The 7,657-nt window shown below is 34.8% G+C and overlaps 1 long non-coding RNA gene across 8 annotated transcripts; it reads right to left on the bottom strand.

The window, feature by feature from the left end:
* Window positions 1-544: 544 nt before the first annotated feature.
* LOC107493645 (uncharacterized) lies at window positions 545-6,879 on the bottom strand. 8 transcript variants are annotated; one of them, XR_008010266.1, is made up of 9 exons: window positions 6,737-6,879; window positions 6,195-6,306; window positions 5,788-5,926; window positions 5,359-5,706; window positions 4,529-4,666; window positions 4,357-4,455; window positions 3,395-3,425; window positions 2,699-2,764; window positions 2,236-2,501 (listed from the first exon to the last, which is right to left on the bottom strand). It is a non-coding gene; the product is annotated as an uncharacterized LOC107493645 (long non-coding RNA). The 8 variants fall into 8 exon arrangements; XR_001593025.3 differs by having other exon boundaries at window positions 2,238-2,501; window positions 5,413-5,706; XR_008010267.1 differs by lacking the exon at window positions 2,236-2,501 and adding an exon at window positions 545-960 and having other exon boundaries at window positions 4,529-5,706.
* Window positions 6,880-7,657: the final 778 nt, after the last annotated feature.

Here is a 7,657-nt window from a genome sequence, read left to right as displayed (position 1 = left end):
ATGATCCTACTCAAAACCCCACAGACAAGGTTGGATCTTCCGGATCAGAGAATGATGTGCCTTTGGGTTCTAGCCTTTACCACAAAGCCCCTAATCTCCCTATACCTTGGCTGAAGTGGTGTCTCGAGAAGTCCCCAACGAGGTCATGGATTAGCCGTCTAAGAGATTTATAATCAAGCTGGTGGTTCGATGCTTTCCAGTTACATATTCACACGGACCCAAGAAGACACAGGTGGTTGACAAGCACACGGTCTTAGTATGAAGAACGGAGATGATTGTTACGGGTCATCCGATTCATCATGTTGAAGAACGAAGATACATCTTAGAATTGAATCAAACAAGGATTGAAGAAAAACAGTAATACTTTTATTAATCCATAGAACTCAGCAGGGCTCGTCCCCTTTACCTAGGTCTAGAAACTCATGCTGATAGAGAATACAATGTGAAATGAAAAATATGGTAAAAAGTCCCTGTATGATTATGTAAAATATCCCTTAAATACTAAACTAATGACTAAGGATTACATAAAAAGGGTAAAACGATCTTTTAGTGCTAAAATCCACTTCTGGGGCTCACTTGGTGAGTGTTTGGGCTGAGCTTTGATAAGATCCACGTATTAGGAGGCCTCTAGGGTGTTGAACGCTGGCTAGGGGGTCCTCTTTGGGCGTTTGGACACTGGTCTCCTCCTTTGGGTGCTGGACGCCTGGATTGGGGTAGGAGGCTGGCGTTGGATGCCAGTTTTGGGCCTTCAATTCTGAAGCAAAGTATAAACTATTATACATTGCTGGAAAGCTCTGGAAGTCAGATTTTCATAGCCATTGAGAACACTCTATTGTCTTCTGTGGCTCCAGAAAATTTCTTTCGAGTGCAAGGAGGTCAGATTCGGACAACATCTGCAGTGCTTTCTTTGCCTCTGAATCAGACTTTTGCTCCAACTCCTCATTTCCACCCAGAAAATACCTAAAATTGCATAAAAATACACAAAGTCATAGTAGAATCCAAAAATGTAAATTTAACACTAAAATCTATGAAAACTTAATAGAAAACATACTAAAAATTATGTGAAAATAATGTCAAAAAGCGTATAAAATATCTGCTCATCACAACACCAAACTTAAACTGTTGCTTGTCTCCAAGCAACTAAAAACATAGTAGGATAAAAAGAAAAGGAAGATATAATAAATCTCAGAGTTTTCAATGAAACTCAGATTCAATTAGATGAGCGGGACTTAATAGCTTTTTGCTTCTGAATAGTTTTGGCATCTCACTATCCATTGAAACTTAGAAGTGTTGGCATATTTAGGAACTTAGAATCCATATGATATTATTGACTCTCCCAGTTTAGTTCTTTTTTATTCTTGAACACAGCTTTCAAAGTCTTGTCCGTGACCCTAAGCACTTTGTTTTCCAGTATTACCACCGGATACATAAATGCCACAGACACTTTAACTGGGTGAACCTTTTCAGATTATGATTCAGCTTTGTTAGAATCCCCAGATAGAGGTGTGCAGAGTTCTTAAGCACACTCTTTTTGGTTTGGATCACGACTTTAACTGCTCAGTCTCAAGCTTTTCACTTGACGCCTTCACACCACAAGCACATGGTTAGGGACAGCTTGGTTGAGCCACTTAGACTAGGATTTTATTTCCTTTGGGCCCTCCTAACCATTGATGCTCAAAGCCTTGGATCCTTTTACCCTTGCCTTTTGCTTTAAAGGGTTATTGGCTTTTTCTGCTTTGCCTTTTTTTTTCATTTTTTTTCGCTTGCATGCATATATTTTTTTCTTTTATTGCAACATGCTTTTTCTTTTTCTTTTTGCTACTTTTTCACCACAAGAAAAACACCTATTCAGGTACACTTGAAAAGTGTAGCCAAAATTAAAAAAAAATGATGCCTTAGGCTACGGCTACGCTTTTTGGGCTACGGCTACGCTTTTTGGGGTGATTCCTATTGCCTATTCTCAAAGGCTATACTTTTCTGCACCAACGGCTACGCTTTTGGCATTTGGGAATAGGGTGCGTTTTTCAAGTGATGCTGTCCAGGACCAAAGACTACGCTTTTCAGCTTCCATTTTTGCCAGAATAGGCTACAATTTTCAACGCTACTGCATCACCTGTAAAGCGTAGCCACATTGTATACCATAGCTATTTTTTATAAGTGTAACCTTAGGTCCATCATTTTTTTTATACTATAGCTACTTATATAAGTGTAGCCTTAGGTCTCATTTTTTTTGTTATAATTAAAATTATCTGTAAATAAAATATATTTATAATGATCCAAAAGTATTAATATTCATACATCTCACACTAAGTTAAGCATAGCTATATCAAAATAAATATGAGACCACTTAGAATTTACTACTAATACTCTACTAAAAACTAAAATATTATATCCTACGTCAATTCTATCTTCACCAATTTTTTTTTTTTTTGAAAGAGGAGCTCAACACAAGTAGTGGAGCAATTCTGTCTTCACCATTAGGACTTCCTATAATCCATGCCCTGCCAAAAAGGTTAAAAGAGAAAAAAATTCACATCAAAATTTTGGAAATTTTCTTTTAAAATGTAACTATTTCCTCTTCATGATAGATTCTATTATTAGTATTTAATTTCTTTAATAAGTTTCTAAAATAACGTACTACCAAAGATAAAGAAGGCACATACATTAGTAGTAAGATTGAGCAGAAATTTTTTCTTACCATCTAATATTTTTGCTGCCAGAATCCATAAGAATTATCAATCTTTTTTCTGTGTTCATGAATTGACTACATAGGTGAAAAATTGAATCAGAAACAAAACTTCAATATATATAAATGAATTTGAAAACGAAAAGCTAGAAGTAATGGCAGTGCTACAAGAACCAATTTCACATTAGAATTTTTGGACCAAAACCAGCAAAAAATATTATAAGTTCCCTTAATGATTTTAATTTCATCAAGTTTGAAGAAACAAACCAAAGACCAAAACAAATAAATAAAAAAATTACATAGCAATAAATGAGTATAAAATGAAATAAAGTAGAACTATTTAATAATCACGCCATTAGATTTCAGCAGCTACTAATTCTTAACCAAAGGGCAAAAAATAATTACAATTTCATTTAGAAGGCTACTTAACAAATCAATAAGTGTTAAGAGGCTAGGAATATATACTTTGGAGCCCACGATTTCAAGACACTAGGACAACCAAAAATATATACTTTGATTCTATATCTATACATCTATATATATGATATATACTATCCTAAGGTATTTAATTTCCCTAGCAGCAAAGTGTATATGATCGTTCTCATAACTAATTACTCACCCTTGAACTTAAGTTTATCTACTTCAAGTTGGCAAAGCAATGTAGTAGGAAAAGACAAACATAAACTTAAAACTAGCTTTACCCTTTACCTTTAATAAATCGAAATAGCGAATTGCCAACCTGCACAACAGACACAGAAAACAAAAATGAAACTGCAGAATTTTTTTTTTTTACTATTCAATTCATAATCAGAAAAGAAACCAGCTTGAAATAGGTGTGAAGAACAATTTTAATCAAGGCTGACAGCATTTGTTTCCACTATAACTTTGTCAAGAAAGGAAGTGAAATTTCTAATCTTGCCTCAACAGAAACTAAATGCTTCTCAATGGAACTAGACGATTCCCCTTCTATTACTCTCTGTTCAACATTGAAAAAAAAAAGATAGCCGATTCAGTAATTTCATCTATAGTTTTCAATAAAACTAGACTAGCAATTCAAACCCAATAATTGGGCTACTTACTATAACTAAATGGCAATATAAACTTATCCAAAGGCAAATGATAACCAAGGGTTTGCAACATTGCTTTAGTGATATAAATTGAAATTTAAATAGTGTAATCAAATAAGGGTAAATAATAAATTAGCTGCATAAATAATATTACCATATGAAAATGTCCATCTAAATTCTACAATATATATTCTCCCATTTCAGCAGAAATTGAAACACTCAATTGACTGCAATCACTGCATATGTCTCAAATCAAGCTTGGGTTCCCAAAATCCATCTTAAAATTTACAGGTACTTCAAGTTATTGATTCAATCAACAAAGCAATTTAAAAGCATAAGAATAATCCTCTCTTGAGAATACTCTGCTCTCTTTAAAAGTGAAATTTAAACAAGAAAAAATCAACAATAACAATAATAACAAAAATAAGAATAATAATTTAGCTGACACATGGTGAAATTTACATTGGTGATTTTAGTTTGATCTGGCAGTGCACAAATAAACAACGCAGAATACAGAAGCTAAAACCCCCAATTAAAAACCCTAAAATAAAAACCCAAAACCTCCCAAATTTCACAGAACCATCATCATCATCGGGTGCTTACCTCGCTTGTTAGGGATCGATGCTTTGACTCATCGGAAACCTTGATGCTTCACAGCAAAGCAGAGAAGCAGTCGGGAGAGAGCACACAGTTTCTTTGACACTTCACAGAGAGGGCGAGTGAGAGAGAGCGAGAGAATGAGCGAGAAGAAGAAAATGAGGCACAGAATTCTTACTTGGTGAGCGCGGTAATGAGCGGCGACGGTGAACCAAGAAACACATAACTCAATGCAAGTGGTAGTGACTAATTACACAGCTTGAGCCCGTGACCTAGAAATGACTTGGAGAAACTTAAATCATTGCTCCAAGGCTCCCTTCCATATCCAGTATACAAAAAATTTAGGGAAAAAAATAAAAAAGCCAGCAATGAAAAAATAAATATCAGAAATATTATCAAAATTTCACAAATTAATCATGATAAGAAGTTAATTTTTCACCTAATAAAATAAAAAATATTTCTCCAGGTACTCCGCATAATTCATGTTTTTACATTATTGTAACAGTTCTATGATTTATTACCTTTGAATAATAGAAAAGATATAATGGAATAATGACATGCAATTGAATATAATTGAGGTATGAATGGACAGTTAAGCTACTTTTTTGCACATGAATCAGATACATACAGCATAATAAGCTTAAGAATGATTATGATTTATGAAGTAGCACTTCACACGGTAGAGTTATGTAACTTATATCTAATGGGAACTCAACCCCAACCCCAACTTGTTATGATACTATTAATCAAATCTCAGTAAAACCCAAATTACTGTCTGCATTCTCACATCAAAGCACATGGAAAAAAAATTAAATTCAAACAAAATCCAAACAACAAAATTAAAATTAACCTAGAGACTTTGTAGAGTGAGTTTTCTGGTCTGTTAGTTGTAACAACAAATTAGTTAAACAATCTTGGAAAACTGGATTCAAAAAAGCGATATGTTTCAAAAATGAGTTCTTCGCAGTGTTCTATTGGTTATATTTTCCACCACCACCGTTTCACTACCTGAACCAGAACCACCATTCCCAAGAGCAAGAGTAGTCTTTATTACTTCTTTACCTTCCAATAATTCCATGGAACCTAAGACTGGTTCTGTTGTTGCTTGCCTTTTATCGCTGAAATTGAACTCAATGGTGCAAGAATTTTGACGTCTGAATCTAGGTACAAGATTGGAGTTATGTATTGGTGTTGGTTTATCTGTAAAAGACACAGAACTTGATGAATTATTGTTAAAAGTGTAGGACTTTGCATTCCAACTATTGTTGTTGCTCCAATAATCCTGAGCTTCTTGTTTGGTTTGGTGAAGACACTGGCATAGCCTATTCCATTTCCTTTTCAACTGGTTAATTCATCCTGAAATTTAATACATTCAATTATTATTCATAAGCCATCACTGATCACTAAACTTAATTTATTTGTTTGTTTAACTAATACCTTCTGATGATTTGTTTCGGTGGTATGAGGCTGAAGCCATAAAGGTAACGTTTTCTTGTGGCCTGGTCTGAGAAATTGAGATTTCTTTTCATAATTTGAGGCACATTCTTCACAGCAATTGAGCTTTGTTTCCATTACACTACTGGCCAAAAAATAATCTTCAATAAATAAACTAACATCCAAAATTAAACAAAATAATGATAAATCATTTGATTGATGATGATAAATCACTATTGGTTCATAATTGATACCAATAATAACAAGAAGGGTTGCATGCATAGTTTAGAAAAGATTTCCTTTTCTGGTGTTATTATTATTCTTTCTTTTGATAAAGTAAAAGTTGTGTGTTCCCCGAACTGAGTATCATGTGAATGCGTAATGTTAAATTAAGAGGTTTATGCACTGACAAAATAAAGCGAAGCAGAAAAATGGTTTCTCTGCACAGGAGCCAATCAAGGAAATAAGATTTAGGTGGTTTAGTCTGCTCAATATGTCCACTTCCATGTCCTGATTTTATATCTGTACACCATAACCAACATAAAAATAAAAACAATAATCAATCAGATAAATAACCGATTAAATCTTGTTTGTATACAGAAAAACACAGCTTAATTCTTTAGTTTTCAGATGAATTCCTGGTTTATATGATTAAGGAGAATTTAAATTGGTAATCAAATTTCCATGTAAAACACCCAAAGCAAAGAAAACATAACCAAAAAAGGCATCAGAGAGGAATATAGCTTGAAGCTGGAAATTGAAAGCAACCACTATGTTCAAGGAATGCGTATGAACCAAGACATAAATCAGAATATTTCAGTGTGAAACCTGTTCTTTTCACTAATTTTTCCTTAAGATACTAAACTAATTGAAAACCTAAAATTAGAACCCAAAACCCCGAAAAATTCACAAAACCAATTGAAAGAGAGGATACAGAACAGAGAATACTTACTTGGTGACAGAGGATATGACCATGGTGATGAGCGGCGACGGTGAAGAAGAGATGAGCAGTGACGCAACGGCTTGGAGACGGTGCAGCAGCTCAGCGGCGAGCTCCAGTCGACGGCAGCACGGCGACAGAGTATAACGGCAGCGAGACATAGCGGCGGTGGAGCTTCAGCGACGACGGAGCACCCCTTTCTTCTCTCCTCCATTGCGTTTTCTCTTCCTCGAGCTCTTCTCTCTCACTGGCATTCGACGACGACGACGGCAAAGCCCTAGCCAGTTAGCCGCCGTTGTTCTCTCCTTCCTTCCCTCTCCTCTCTTCTTCTTCCTGTTCTCCCCCTTAGCTTTCTGATTTCTTCGTGTGTGTTGAGTGAGGATGAGGGTGTGTATTGCGTGTGAGGGAGTGGAGGTGATCGAAGGCAAACAAAATTTCACTTCGGTGTTTATTTGGTATTTTAATATTAGGAGACACTTCTAAAGCATACCCAAAATTTAACAAATGGGTTACTTTTTAAAAGTGTTCCCTTTGGTCTAAAAATATACCCATAGTTTTTTAGATTTGGCTACGCTTTATAAGTGATATTTAAAATATCTATGGAGACGCTTTTGAATTGATGCCTCAATAGTGTTTCCTTTTCTCTTATAAAAGAGCACCATGCGAAAAAGCGTAGTCTATTTCTAGAATAGGCTACGCTTTTCAAATGTAGCTTAAAAAAAGTGTGGCTGAATAGGTGTTTTTCTTGTAGTGTTTCTTGCTTCAAGAATCAATTTTTGGTTTTTTCAGATTACCACTAATACTTCACTTTCATCATCATTTTTTCAAGATCCAACATTCTAAAATTCTAACTTTAAATATGCACTTTTCATTTATACATTCAGAAAACAAAAACAATGCCACCACATCAAGATAATTGAACTATTCTTATTG

The sequence above is a fragment of the Arachis duranensis genome, chromosome 6, assembly GCF_000817695.3.
Source record: "Arachis duranensis cultivar V14167 chromosome 6, aradu.V14167.gnm2.J7QH, whole genome shotgun sequence".
In the NCBI taxonomy this organism is placed as follows: domain Eukaryota; kingdom Viridiplantae; phylum Streptophyta; class Magnoliopsida; order Fabales; family Fabaceae; genus Arachis; species Arachis duranensis.
The sequence above is the reverse complement of the archived record's forward strand: the minus strand, read 5'-3'. Positions and strand labels throughout refer to the sequence as shown.